Genomic DNA, 14,496 nt, shown 5'->3' with positions numbered 1-14,496 from the left:
TATTTTTTCATCCATACAACATGAGTCGAAATTCATGAGTCAAATTAATTTATTTTTTGAATGACACTCGCGATACGAGAAAGTGGAGCCCCTTGACAAACGTATCAACCTGCGGCCTCCATAAGCAATTGCTGACTGCACCGGATAGCCAGGGTATGTTGCAAGCCTCGGTAGGGCGGCGCACTTTTCATAATGTGCTTTAGACTGCTTGAGTCCGTGAGGTCTCGTAGCGGAGTGAAACGCTGTCAGGAAGCGCTTCCACTTTTAGGTCAACATTAGGAGTCCAGAGCTGCTGCCGAGTTTTTGTTAATGGAACAAGTTTCAATCCTCGTCTTACATTTTAAAGCTTCCTTCAAACATAATGAAATTTCGCTGCGTGTTTAAATCTTCGCTAGAAATTCTTGTTAGAATTATAAATAATATATTATATATATATATATATATATATATATATATATATATATATATATATACATATAGTATAAAAGCCTATTAAAGGTCTCTGGTTTAAAGCCAAGGACTATATTTCGGTGGACTGGCTCCCACCCTTTTCAGTCCACCGTAATATAGTCCTTAGCTTTTACCAGACTGTTTTAATTGGCCTTTTATACTTGAGACGTATCTGTTTTAGAAGAATTTATTTACACACACATTATATATAATAGTTTTATATACATATATATAATATATATTATATATAATATATAATTAATATTATATATAATTAATATTTTTATTTAAACATATATATCATATATATATATATATATAAAATATATATATATATCATATATATATATATTATATATATATAGATATATATATATATTATTATATAATATATATATATATATATATACATATATTATATATATATATTCTCAGAATGTAACCTTGTCTTGTTTTCACTTGTTATTCAACTTAAGAAAAATTGCGGCGGCAGAAACGTTAGAGAACTTCCGGTTGTCAGGAATTCTTGAGGCATCCGGTAGATGCCCTGCCCCATTTCTCCACCTCAACTGATTCTTGTACTTATTCATAGCTGTGATTCTCTTTTGTGTGTGTGTGTGTGTGTATGTGAGTGTGTGTGTGTAGGGGAGGGGCAGGCCTTGATAAAACCACGGATTTAGCGAATACGAACCTTGCACTATCCCTCTAAGCTACGTCACATGATGATGATATTATTATTATTATTATTATTATTATTATTATTATTATTATTATTATTATGATCCATCTAAATGGGCAAGAAATTTTTTAGTATTATTATTTATCTGAATGGCGAAGAAACGGTAATAATAGTAATTATTATTTTTGTTATACGATTGATCTAAATGGCGAAATAATAATAATAATAATAATAATAATAATAATAATAAAATAATAATATATATATTATATATATATATATATATATATATATATATATATATAAAGTATAAAAGCCTATTAAAGGTCTCTGGTTTAAAGCCAAGGACTATATTTCGGTGGTCTGTCTCCCAACCGTTTCAGTCCACTGAAATATAGTCCTTAGCATTAGACCAGACTGTTTTAATTGGCCTTTTATACTTAAGACGTATCTGTTTTAGAAGAATTTATTTACACACACACTATATATATATATATATATATATATATATATATATATGTATATATATTTATATATATATATATATATATATATAATATTTATATATATATATATATATATATATATATATATATATATATATATATCATATATATAGATATATATATATATATATATATATATATATATATATATATATATATATATATATATATATATATCTATATATATATATATATATATATATATATATATATATATATATATGTATATATTCTCAGAATGTAACATTGTATTGATTTCACTTGTTATTCAACTTTAGAAAAATTGCGGCGGCAGAAACGTTAGAGAACTTCCGGTTGTCAGGAATTCTTGAGGCATCCACTGATTCTTGTACTTATTCATAGCTCTGATACTCTTTTGTGTGTGTGTGTGTGTTGTGTGTGGAGGGGAGGGGCAGGCCTCGATACAACCACGGATTTAGCGAATACGAACCTTGCACTATCCCTCTAAGCTACGTCACATGATGATGATGTTATTATTATTATTATTATTATTATTATTATTATTCATCTAAATGGGCAAGAAATTTTTAGTATTATTATTTATCTGAATGGCGAAGAAACGGTAATAATAGTAATTATTATTTTTTTTGTTATACGATTGATCTAAATGGCGAAATAATACTAATAATAATAATAATAATAATGAATAAAATAATAATGATTATATTATTATTATTATTATGTTATTATTATATATATATATATTATATATATATATAGATATTATATATATATATATTGTTTTTGATGATTATATTATATCTATATATTATATATATATATATATTATAGATATATCTATATTTTTTTTTTTTTTTTTTTTGCTCTATCACATTCCTCCAATTCGACTGGGTGGTATTTATAGTGTGGGGTTCCGGGTTGCATCCTGCCTCCTTAGGAGTCCATCACTTTTCTTACTATTATTATTATTATTATTATTATTATTATTATTATTATTATTATTATTATTATTATAAGTAAATGGCGAAATAATATGTAACAAGCGGGAGACTTTATTTATTGAAGAATTTCCCGCTGAATGGAATACCCATGTGTGAAGACAGAGAAAACTTAACAAGTGAAATAAAGAACGCCTTTGGGCCGCTTCGGACAAAATGTTCCATGTGTTCGTGGCGTTTTTTGTGGCAGTCGTGTAGACAGACAGACAGACAGACAGACGACCGAGCATTCGCTTGAATTCATTTCTTGATTTCTGTCTAATCGCTTTAGATCCGTTCAGTTTGACGGGGTAACTTCTGCTTTTCCCGTCTCTCTCTCTCTCTCTCTCTCTCTCTCTCTCTCTCTCTCTCTCTCTCTCTCATATCAGGGTTTTCGTTCTCCCTCCCACCTGACGCTTTTTTTCTCTTCCTCTTTATTAGAGATCCTCTTTAGTCTGCCTTTGGAACTTCGTGCCTTTGCCGATGGCTCAACCATCCATGTTTCTTCTCCCTCCGACGTCGAGCGCCGTCTTTTGGAAGTGTGCTTCAGGTGGAATTTGGTTCCGATACATATTTATAATTTATAGATTGCTTGAATATTTTTTCCTTAATTCGTTATCTCGTGTAGTAAAGTCTTATTCAGGTTCGCTTACTATTTGGATATTATACTTTGTTTTACTAATAACTTACAAGCTTTTTTCCTTAATGCCCCTTGGTTTTTTTCTACCTGGAAAATAAGAAAATCATAAGATTTCCATGAAAGTCTCTCGATGTTTATTTAAAGCTAATCGTAGATGTTACACACGCACACACACACACACTATATATATATTAAATAAAGATATAAGCCACGAGGGAAAATAAAAAACGGAGTGGCTTATATCTTTATTTATGGATTTATCACGTTCCTAACTTTATACATACATATACATATATATATATATATATATATATATATATATATATATATATATTATGTCATACACACACATTGTGTATGTATGTGTGTATATATATATATATATATATATATATATATATATATATATACACGTATATGTATATATAAACATACATATATATACACATACATATATATGCTCTTAGACATGCCTGTATATTTATGTATTCGCAATTGATGAAGAGCTTACATTCCCTAGTATTTATGAGTATACAAAAAGGAATTGGGGTTCGTACTTGAGAGCATGGCATTGTTTAAACGGGTACATGTTTTTGAATTTGCTTCATTGTGTGTGAGTGCGTTGTCTTCAGCATATGACCTTTAATCACCGTGTAACCCTAACCCAATATGAGCCAATCATGTACGAATTCGGTCAAAGATTTTTTTTTCCTTTTTTTTTACATTTTTATTGTGCCATTTGGGTGTTCATTCGTCCATCCGTCAGTTCGTCTGTTCTTTCTATTGGTGAGAGAGAGAGAGAGAGAGAGAGAGAGAGAGAGAGAGAGAGAGAGATAGATTTAAATCGGAGATTTAATTTAATTTTTTTGCCATTCGTGTGTTTGATTTTTACTTTGCATCTGTCACCGTCTGTCCATTTACAATGAGAGAGAGAGAGAGAGAGAGAGAGAGAGAGAGAGAGAGAGAGAGAGAGAGAGAGAGATTGGTCGTATTTTTCTTTATTTTTGGTAATTGCTTCTTCTTGATTTTTGACCTCCCTATCTACATATCCATCATTGAGAGAGAGAGAGAGAGAGAGAGAGAGAGAGAGAGAGAGAGAGAGAGAGAGAGAGAGTTTCATTTTGTGACATTTTAAAACCTCGAAGCTTGATGATGACCTTAGCGATAACGGCTTTTCGGGAAGATAGCAGGAGGAGGAGGAGGAGGAGGAGGAGGCGCGCATGCTCGCCCCCCTTGCACTTGAACTGCTATTAGATTTGGCTTCGAAGGAAACTAGATCGAAGGGAACCCTGAATTTTTCCCTTATTTATTTATTTTTTAATTTTTTTTTTTCATTTTTTCTCCTACTTTCTCGAATGCTGTTGTGAACGGTAGATTTCGTGTTTGTTTTAATTTGTAGGACACTATTTTTTTTTTTCCTGTTCGATGCTAGAGATGTTATTTTTTTCTTCTCGGCGAGTGCGTAAGAGAGAGAGAGAGAGAGAGAGATTGGCTTAACCCACATTTTGTAAAGTGCTGATTTGGAATATCGAGTTAGAGAGAGAGAGAGAGAGAGAGAGAGAGAGAGAGAGAGAGAGAGGATGATGATGATAATGATGATGAAGATGTGCGTGTGTGCACATGTTTCAGGGGCACAACGATGATGATGACGATGATAATGATGATGATGATGATGAGTGCACATGCTCTGGGGAGCGTGTGTGTGTGTGCACATGCTCGGGGCGTCGGCAGCGGACGGGGCATGCGGGGCGCGGTGGGTTGGAGTATTGATCGACAGGGCGGTGAGAGAGAGCGTGGCCGGTCGGCTATTGATCGCCACCGCTGGAGAGCAGACGCCGCCGCGTCGCCTCTACGTGAAGGACTTAGTCGTCGTTGTCGTGTGTTGTGGTGGTGCCCCCCACACTACTACTACTACTACTACTACTACCACTACTACCTACTACTACTACTACCTACTACTACTGCTGCTGCTGCTGCCACTACTACTACTATTACTACAACAACACCTAAGTTAACAACTGCTTAACGCTACTCAACATTACTGCATTTCAACTCCCGTGCTGCTTCTAAGTCTGCTACTTACTACTTACTACTTACTACTACTACTACTACTACTACTACTACTATACTACTACCTGTGGTGTGTGAATGTGTGCGTCTCTATATAAGCTGTGAAAACCGACCTCTCTCTTCCCTTTGGAGCCTCTCTCGCTCTCGCCCTCTCCCAAGGAAAATGAGATGTTAGGGGGAAATTGAGGCCGAGAAGAGAGAGAGAGAAAGAGAAAGAGATAGAGAGATAAAGAGATAGATAGAGACAGATAGAAAGATTGATAAATATTGATAGGTATATCCGTGAAAAGGGACAGTTGTGATGGTGGTGCCTTGTTGACCCTTCCAGGAGAGACAAGAATCGGAAGAAGTAGAAGAAGAAGAAGAAGAGGAGGAGGAGGAAGAAGCAGAAGAAGAAGAAGAGGAGGAGGAGAAGTAGAAGAGGGCTGAAAGGAGGAAGGAGGACCCAACCCCGAACGACACCAGAAGGTGCAAGGAGACACGAAGTAGCAGGAGACGAGAGCCGAGAGGAAGAGGAATAACAAGACCGATCCCGAGTGTGCGTGTGTCTGTGTGTGTGTCTGTGTTGCGTGACATCGTTGCTGCTGCTACTGCTATTGTTAACCATCACTGCTACTACTATTACTGTTACTACTACTACTACTACTACTGCTGCTGTTGCTGCTAGTGGTGGTACAAGTGGACCTCCCTCCCCTCCCCTTCCCCCCTCGAAAAAATTGACCTCGAGCGCCCCCTTACGAGCGTGACCTGTAGCAGCTGTTGATAGCGCGGGCAGGCAATCATGGCCGCGCCCTAGTGTTGTTGGCCTTGCCTTCTTCTCCAGCCCCCGTCATCGTCGCCCTGGTGTGTGTGTCTCTCTCTCTCCCCACAGCCTCCTCCTGCAGGGGTGTTTTTTTGTCAGTGCCAGTGGGCTGTGCCGCGCCCCCCTAGGGAGTAGTGTGCCCTCCTGAATCACTCGCTCGCGCCCCTCCGCCGTCGACGCTGACAGATTTTTTTTCGGGAAAAAGGCAACACGGCTTACTGTATAACCACGCCCACCGCCTCTCTTGGTAAATAACGTTCGTCTTCGATTTTTTTTTTATTAGGTCTTTATCATCTTTTTTTATGTATATACTCTATAGGTTCATTACAATCCTCCATTGTCACTGTTCAATTGTAATTGTTTTCTGTAATAATTGATACTTCAGAGGGACGCGTCTCTCTCTCTCTCTCTCTCTCCTCTCTCTTCTCTCTCTCTCTCTCTCTCTCTCTCTGATAGTCCATTTTTTTGGGGTTAGGAGTTTATCCCTCGACCTTTAGAAAAATCATTAGAAAACCTTCCGTCCTTGAGAGGGGAAATTGAGGGGGGGGGGTGGGGATTCGTACCATAAGTCGCCAGGAAAATAAGAAAAAAAATAAAAAAACTTAAAAATCCATGTTTTGTTTGCATGAATGTCATTACACTATATTGATGGGCTCATGTACTGATATTTCCCCCATCCCCCCTTTCAAATACAGAGTACATAACACATCTTACTGTTTCTTTTGCCATATTTTATGAATTGAATTTTATGTGATACCTGTCTGCACGTTTTTTTGATTAGCGGAGATGCAATAAGTGCGAGATGCATCTAAGCTACTTTTTGTAGTGTGTGAGTTTTGGAAAATTCATGTTTTCATGTCCTTAGTAGTTTTATGGGATCAGTAAGGCTCTGATGATGGGAGTGGTTTGACCTGAAGACTGTTGCCGATTCATGCATGATTTTCGATTGAACTACTTTAGATCTCTTTCGTGCGTGGAAGTGAAATTGTCCAAGTTTCCCTCGACTGAATAAACTAGCTAAAGGTAGTCGTCCATCTTCAACGAAAACCGACACATAGCTTGGCCCTTTTGGCTGATAATCAGAGCTCGTTCGTCTTGACTGTCAGGGTATAATCCTAAGCCTGGAAAAGTTGGTACGATGCCTATTCGTGAGTGATGGAATCTCATGGTTGTAGTTTCACCGATTCATTTTTTGAAGGTAAATGGAGTCATAACTGATTATTATAAATTATGAAACGGTATAGAGGTCATTAAGCGAATGTCATGTGTTCCCCCAAGTGCCTTCTTCAGACAAGTGGACCTGGACCGGTTTTAATTAAATTTCTCTCTCTCTCTCTCTCTCTCTCTCTCTCTCTCTCTCTCTCTCTCTCTCTCTATATATATATATATATATATATATATATATATATATATATATATATATATATATATATATTATATGCATGTATGTATAATCATAAATACATATGTATAAGTAAACGTGCACACATATATACATAGATATACTCTCTCTCTCTCTCTCTCTCTCTCTCATGTATATATATATGTAATATATGTATGTATATATAATTATATATGTAGTGTGTGTGTGTGTGCGCTTTTATGGAAAGCGCTTGCATTGATACTGTCATGTGAGTGGCTTCTAATCGCCACATTACTTGAATTGTTCTGTTGGGGAAGAAACCCAAAGGAAATTGTGTCAGTCGGTCTCAAGGTGGAATCTCTAGGATGAAGTCGACTTCTCATTCGTATACGCTTTTAAGAATTATATTTATTTTAACGTATTTGGAAAATAGCTTCCTTTGTTTTCTCGACGAATTAGACTTCGACATAATGTTCGGAATGAAGGTCCGAAGTACGATGTAAAACATTTAGCTTTTGTTTGACAAATTATATTCCTGATTAGGATTCTGTGGGGATTAGATATCCAAGTTAAATTCCAACCAAAATTTAAATCGTATGGTAGGTCACAGTGGGAAGTAGACTCCCACATTAAAGTTCTTTAATGATTAGATTCATAAATTTCGGTTTTTTGTTGAATTAGGTTCTTATGTAGAAGGTATGGGGAAATCTGTCTCCAGGCTACGAATTTATGAATTAGATTTCCCTATTAGAATTTTGGGGAAATATACAAGGCTGATAAAATGATTAGCGAATAAGATTCTTTGGGTAAATTTTATGGCTTAAGTAGATCATGTTTTTGAAGATTTAATCCTCGTAAGGTGGTAAAATTACTTTCAAGTAGGTTCCATAGCTAGAATTTTCGTAGAATTGGGTCAGTAAATTAATATCCTTGGGGATTTAGCTTTCCGAGCGTGGAATTTGGGAATTGGGTCTCAAATTAGAAATCCTTGGAAATGAGACTGAATAGGCTCGGAACCTTTCCATATTAGATTCTCGCTTTATTATTTTGGAGTTAGACTTGGAATTAGGACAATTCTTAGAACATGTTTTGTTTGGGTTGAATTCGCGGGAAATTAAAGTCATATACAAAGCCCTATATTGAAAATCCTGGGAATTAGAGAATCCAGAATTGGAATCTCGCCAGTTTAGATTTGTGGAGACAGAAATCGTGGTTAATTAGATTAGTATATTAAATTCTTTCGTTGAAAATCTTGGTAACTAGAGAATCCAGAGTTGGAATTATCGCCAGCTCGAATTTGTTTAGGACAGAATGTTGTGGGAAAATAGATTCGTACTAAATGCGTAAGATGAAAGTAATTGGAATTAGAGAATCCAAAGTCGGAATTATAGTCAGCTTAAATTTGCTGAGACAGGGTTCGTGATAAATAAGATTCCTATATAAATCCCCAAGATAAAAATGTGTGGAATTAGAAAAGCCAAAGTTGGAATGATCGCCAATTTAGCTTTGTTGAGGCAGAATTCGTGATAAATTAGAACAAGTTAGAGTTCCCAGTACCTCGATCGAAACCTGTGTATTTTAAGACCTATTTTCTGCCTGGGTTTATTGACGTGAAAGCAGAAAGTATTCTCTCTCGTGTATTGGATGGCTGGCGTTCTTGCCCATCACAGCTCTGGGTAAAAAAGGAAGGAGCGGGTGGGTGATTGTAAAAGGGGGAGAGGGAGGGGGAGGGGGAGGGGTTGTGTGTGTTGAGTTCAAGTTGAGAAAATTGAAAGTAAGCGTTGCTTTAGATTGTACCAACCTCAGTGGTCTGGGGTTAGCGGGAATTGGGTTCCTGATGAGCAGCAGTGTATGTATGCTTTTATAATGTGTACACAAACACGCACGCGCGCACACACATATATAATATATATCCATATCCATACTTTATGATGATGACAGTTTGTAATAATAATGTTCTTGTATTTCACCAGTACAGCTGATATTATGTATGTATATATATATATATATATATATATATATATATATATATATACATACATACATACTTTATGATGATGACAGTTTGTAATAATGTTCCTGTATTTCACCAGTACAGCTGATTATATGTAAGCATATATATATATATATATATATATATATATATATATGTATGTATGTATGTATGTATGTATATGTGTGTGTGTGTGTATTTGATGATATCAGTTGCATTGGTTAAATAAAGGAACAATATTGCAAACTGTCATCATCGTAAGAGATGTCCCGTTTGGATGCGACGACGGTCATGATATGTCTTTTAGCACTATAGTTATCAGTAATAGTAGTAGTACTAACAATCATTGATTGTTGTGCTATCATACTGTCACCTCTTTGACTCACATGCTTAAGTATGAACAATATCGATGTATCATTTTTGTCTCCCGTGAAAATTTAGTTCGTATACGAATTAGGCAGCGTACACTGTAATGGCTTTAGTTAGAAGCCATTCCACGGGAGAAGGTGTAATAAAAAAAAGAGAGAAAAAAAAAAACGGCTCGACGAATCAACCAGAATAGGTCGCTCTCAGCCTTTCCTCTCGCAAAAGCCTACTATGTCTATTCACCTTTCCAGCGCTCACTAATGCTCCCTAACTCTATTAGTACTTCACATATCCCCTTCCTCACGAAAAAGATGAGAAAAAAAACCGCATTTCTCAGGCTGCACGACTATTGGGTAAATCGATGTGATATGAGAGAGAGAGAGAGAGAGAGAGAGAGAGAGAGAGAGAGAGAGAGAGAGAGAGCGCACATCTGTATAGTATGACGGAGACGTGATATGAGAGAGAGCACAACTCTAGTATTACAGATGACGAGAGAGAGAGAGAGAGAGAGAGAGAGAGAGAGAGAGAGAGAGAGAGAGAGAGCTCAACTCTATAGTATTAACGGAAAGACGGTGATGTGGTTTTATTCCCGTAATGATGTTTCGTGAATAGTTTATGAGAACATGATTTACAGAGTCTACAGCGAGAAGGTGTCGACAGAATAAGCATATTCTGGTGTGTTTGTACATTTTATGCAGTGATTTTGCATGTCTGTATGTGTATTTTTATTTGTGTGCGTAAGTGGAAAAGCTGTTTTGCACTGATATCGAATTATTGAATGTCGAGTTGTACGTCAGACTGCCGAGTTCAAAGCCGCGCCGATATTAAGAGTATTTCTGAGACATGTCTCGGAAGATTCCCATCAGTCCCCGGATCAGATTTGCACTTGAGAAAGTGTGCGCGGTGAACGATCAGTGCTGCGCTAGAAAGTAGGTTCTATTTCAAAGTGCTGGTCAACAAACGTGGCTGTGTTGTTTAGTAAGTAAGTAAGTAAGTAAGTAAGAAAGCTGTGTGAGAAAGCGAAATGTTGCTGCACGAAAGGCCGCTATGCAAGAAAGTTAATGTTTTAAGGAAGAAAGTCAGTGCAGGGTACATTAAGTGTCGTAAAGAACGAAAGTGTGGTGTGCAATTTAATTAAGTAAATGTGCTATGTAATTAAGTAAATTTCCAACTAAGAAAGCAAATTTAGTGTGCAAAAAAGTACGCGCGCTATGCAATCAGGAGAATGTTCCATTAAGAAAGAGAGCTTTGCAAGGAAGTAAGCGGGCTCTGCAATAAAGTCAACTTTCCATTAAGAAAATAAGTGTGCTGTTAAAGAGAAAAAAAAACGTGCTCTGCAAACAAGTGTGGTAAGCAGTATTAAGTAATTGTTTGAGCTGTGCCGGATACTGTTTTGGAAGTAATTGTGGTGTTCGAGCACCACCTTGATTTCTTCTGTTTAGTACCTACAATGATAATTAGCACCTGCAATTATCATTGTGCGTGAAGTCGAACCGTCCTTGTATGGAATGCTCTCTCTCTCTCTCTCTCTCTCTCTCTCTCTCTCTCTCTCTCTCTCTCTCTCGACATTTACTCTTCAGGACAAAAGTGAATCCGAAGCCTTCTCCTCTCATTAGTAACCCGGGTCTTACTCATCTTGGACTCGTTCCAAATCCTTCCTGGGGTCACCTCTCTCTCTCTCTCTCTCTCTCTCTCTCTCTCTCTCTCTCTCTCTCTCTCTCTCTCCTTTTTCTATGGATATTACAATGGATGCTGCTGATCTCTGTGTGTGTGTGTGTGTGTTCGCGCGCGCGCGGGCGTTGGCGCGCTGGGACCCACTTGGCAGTGGTCTAGTTTGCATCAGTAAAGGGGCTTTGTATATAGATTGTAAACTTGGGAGTTTTCTATTCTCCATCTTCCTCGCCTCATAAATCGGGAACATTTTTGTTTTCTCATCTTCCGGGAATCGTCTCTGTCCATTAAGAGTAAGCGGTTCTGTCACTTAGGGAAGACTTAGTCTCTCTCTCTCTCTCTCTCTCTCTCTCTCTCTCTCTCTCTCCAGATTGAAGATGTTGAGTCGTTTCGATCCCGTTGCGTTGAAGAAACATTTAAATGAATCTACCTATTTTAAGATTCCCTTACGAGTTTTTTTATTTTTTTATTTTTTTTTATCTTTCTTTTTTGGTTATTATGGGAGTCCCTATCCTCCCTCCCTTTTAAATTAGCGTCTTTCCATCTTGGAGATATAACCAACGTACCACCCCTTCCCCCCTCCCCCTTAAAGAATACATGGGTCACAACTACAAACCCCCCTCCTCTCCCCCTCCCCTAAACACCTACAAATGTAATATTCATCACTGCAGCCCCTCTTCTCTTTCCTTCACTCCTCGTCATCTTTGGCCTACTCCGTTCTCACCCCTTCTCCTCCTCCTCCTCCTCCGCTACCACCACCATCCCCCATCCTCCTCTGCCCGCTCCACCGTCCTCCTCCTCCTCCTCCTCCTCCTCCTTCCTCCTCCTCCTCCTCCCCTCCTCCTCCTTCTCCTCCTCCAGCTTGACCTACTTCTAACCCCATCTGCTATTCAGCCGCCGCCACCACAGCCGGCAACTTGCTATCTATTCTTGTTTTATGGATTTTTTTCCAGATGTTATCATCCTCGGGATATGGTCGCTGGATATTCTTAACTTGGATAAACCAACCATTCGACCTTGTGTTTTTGGACTTTGAATTTCACCTCTGAAGGTGGATTCATTTGTATCCAAGATTGATTCTCTCTCTCTCTCTCTCTCTCTCTCTCTCTCTCTCTCTCTCTCTCTCTCTCTCTCTCTCTTTACGCCATACATCAACGGGCAAGGCTTCTCCACGAACGTTGACGTTAGATGAATCTATGAATCTATGTAGATATTCTTCGCGAGTTATTCCCCAGAACTCTTGACTTTTACGTATCTGGTAGGAAGATAATGATAACCGCTCGTAATGGGTTTTCTTTAAAAAATAATCTCGATAACTGTGGTCGATAATATTGGCACTGCGTCGCCAGTTGATAATGACAAACAACCAGTCTTCAGCAGTTAAGTGTGCTGAAATCCGTCGATATTCACACCGGATTTCACATGAAATGAGTCGGTATTCGTTAAACTCGCGAATTTGACGTGAAAACGCTTGGGTGTGTCTTTCATTGGGTGGCCCTGTGCCTTGGGAGGAGACTTGGAAAACAAAAACTGAATGTTTTCAGGCGGTGATTCATGTGACTTACTGATTCATTCGCAAAGAATGCTCTCTCTCTCTCTCTCTCTCTCTCTCTCTCTCTCTCTCTCTCTCTCTCTCTCCGGCGTTTTCCACAACCCTCAGAGAGTAAAATGATGCGAGTATAGAAAGCTTAGAAAAGAAGGGATGACACAAACAAGTAAAAAATGCGGAGTCGAGTTGTCTGTACAGTGTGGTGCAATGCTGTATGAAACTCAAAGCCACGGCCCATGAAACACTCAACCGGCGTGGTTGCCTGTATTGTTGCGTTGCCAGACGCACGATCATGCGTGAATTTAACCTTAAATAGAATAATAAACTACTGAGGGTAGAGGGCTGCAATTTGGTATGTTTGATGATTGGAGGATGGGTGATCCACATACCAATTTGCAGCTCTCTAGCCTCAGTATTTTTTGAGATTTGAGACCGGCCAGGGAAAAGTGCGGACGGACGGAGACAAAAACTATGTCAGTAGTTTTCTTTCACAGAAAACTAAAATTGATTGCAGAGTGGAAGGCGAGTCATAAGCGAGGACAGGAAAGGTGTGATGAGCCTTCGACGAAATGGATATACGGATTGACGGCTTTTCTTTCACGGGAAGATAATCGTGAAACTCTGGCGCGGCCAAAGAAGGAATCCATTTGCATGAAAGACTCAGTTGACATTTGTGTGTGTCTGGCAGCCTTGGAGGACCTTACCTTACCTTACCTTACAGACCTTACATCTTGTTCGGGTTGCCCCAGGTCCCTCAGTGTGAGGCACCTCTAATGTCTACCAGAGAGTTGCTAGTACATCTTCCGGTATATTTTGCATCTTCCAATCTTGGATGGTCTGGGATGCAGTTTAGATATTTGTCGAGCTTATTCTTAAACACATCTACGCTCACTCCTGATATATTCCTCAGATGAGCTGGCAACGCATTGAATAGACGCTGCATTATCGATGCTGGTGCGTAGTGGATTAATGTCCTGTGTGCTTTCCTTATTTTTCCTGGTATAGTTTTGGGCACTATTAATCTACCTCTGCTTGCTCTTTCTGATATTTTTAGTTCCATGATATTTTCTGCTATTCCTTCTATCTGTTTCCATGCCTGAATTATCATGTAGCGTTCTCTTCTCCTTTCTAGACTATATAATTTTAAGAATTGTAGTCTTTCCCAGTAGTCTAGGTCCTTAACTTCTTCTATTCTAGCTGTAAAGGACCTTTGTACACTCTCTATTTGTGCAATATCCTTTTGATAGTGTGGGTACCATATCATATTGCAATATTCAAGTGGACTACGAACATATGTTTTATAAAGCATAATCATGTGTTCAGCTTTTCTTGTTTTGAAGTGCCGTAACAACATTCCCATTTTTGCTTTACATTTTGCCAACAGAGTTGCTATTTGATCATTGCATAACATGTTCCTATTCATCATCACACCAAGGTCTTTAACTGCT

The 14,496-nt window shown here is 38.0% G+C and overlaps 1 protein-coding gene across 17 annotated transcripts in view; it reads left to right on the top strand.

Annotated features, from left to right (window-relative positions):
- Window positions 1-14,496, top strand: part of LOC135226765 (plasma membrane calcium-transporting ATPase 3-like) — a 538,460-nt gene that overhangs the window by 206,222 nt on the left and 317,742 nt on the right. For 2 of the 17 annotated variants that reach the window (XM_064266531.1, XM_064266492.1), the window contains exon 1: window positions 5,080-6,353. The exons of the other annotated variants lie outside the window; for them this stretch is intronic. The gene's annotated coding sequence lies outside the window, so the exon portion shown is untranslated. Of the gene's footprint in view, window positions 1-5,079; window positions 6,354-14,496 lie in introns of those variants that run through there. 17 annotated transcript variants of the gene reach the window in all.

This window comes from Macrobrachium nipponense, chromosome 20 (assembly GCF_015104395.2).
Source record: "Macrobrachium nipponense isolate FS-2020 chromosome 20, ASM1510439v2, whole genome shotgun sequence".
Lineage (NCBI taxonomy): Eukaryota > Metazoa > Arthropoda > Malacostraca > Decapoda > Palaemonidae > Macrobrachium > Macrobrachium nipponense.
The sequence above is the reverse complement of the archived record's forward strand: the minus strand, read 5'-3'. Positions and strand labels throughout refer to the sequence as shown.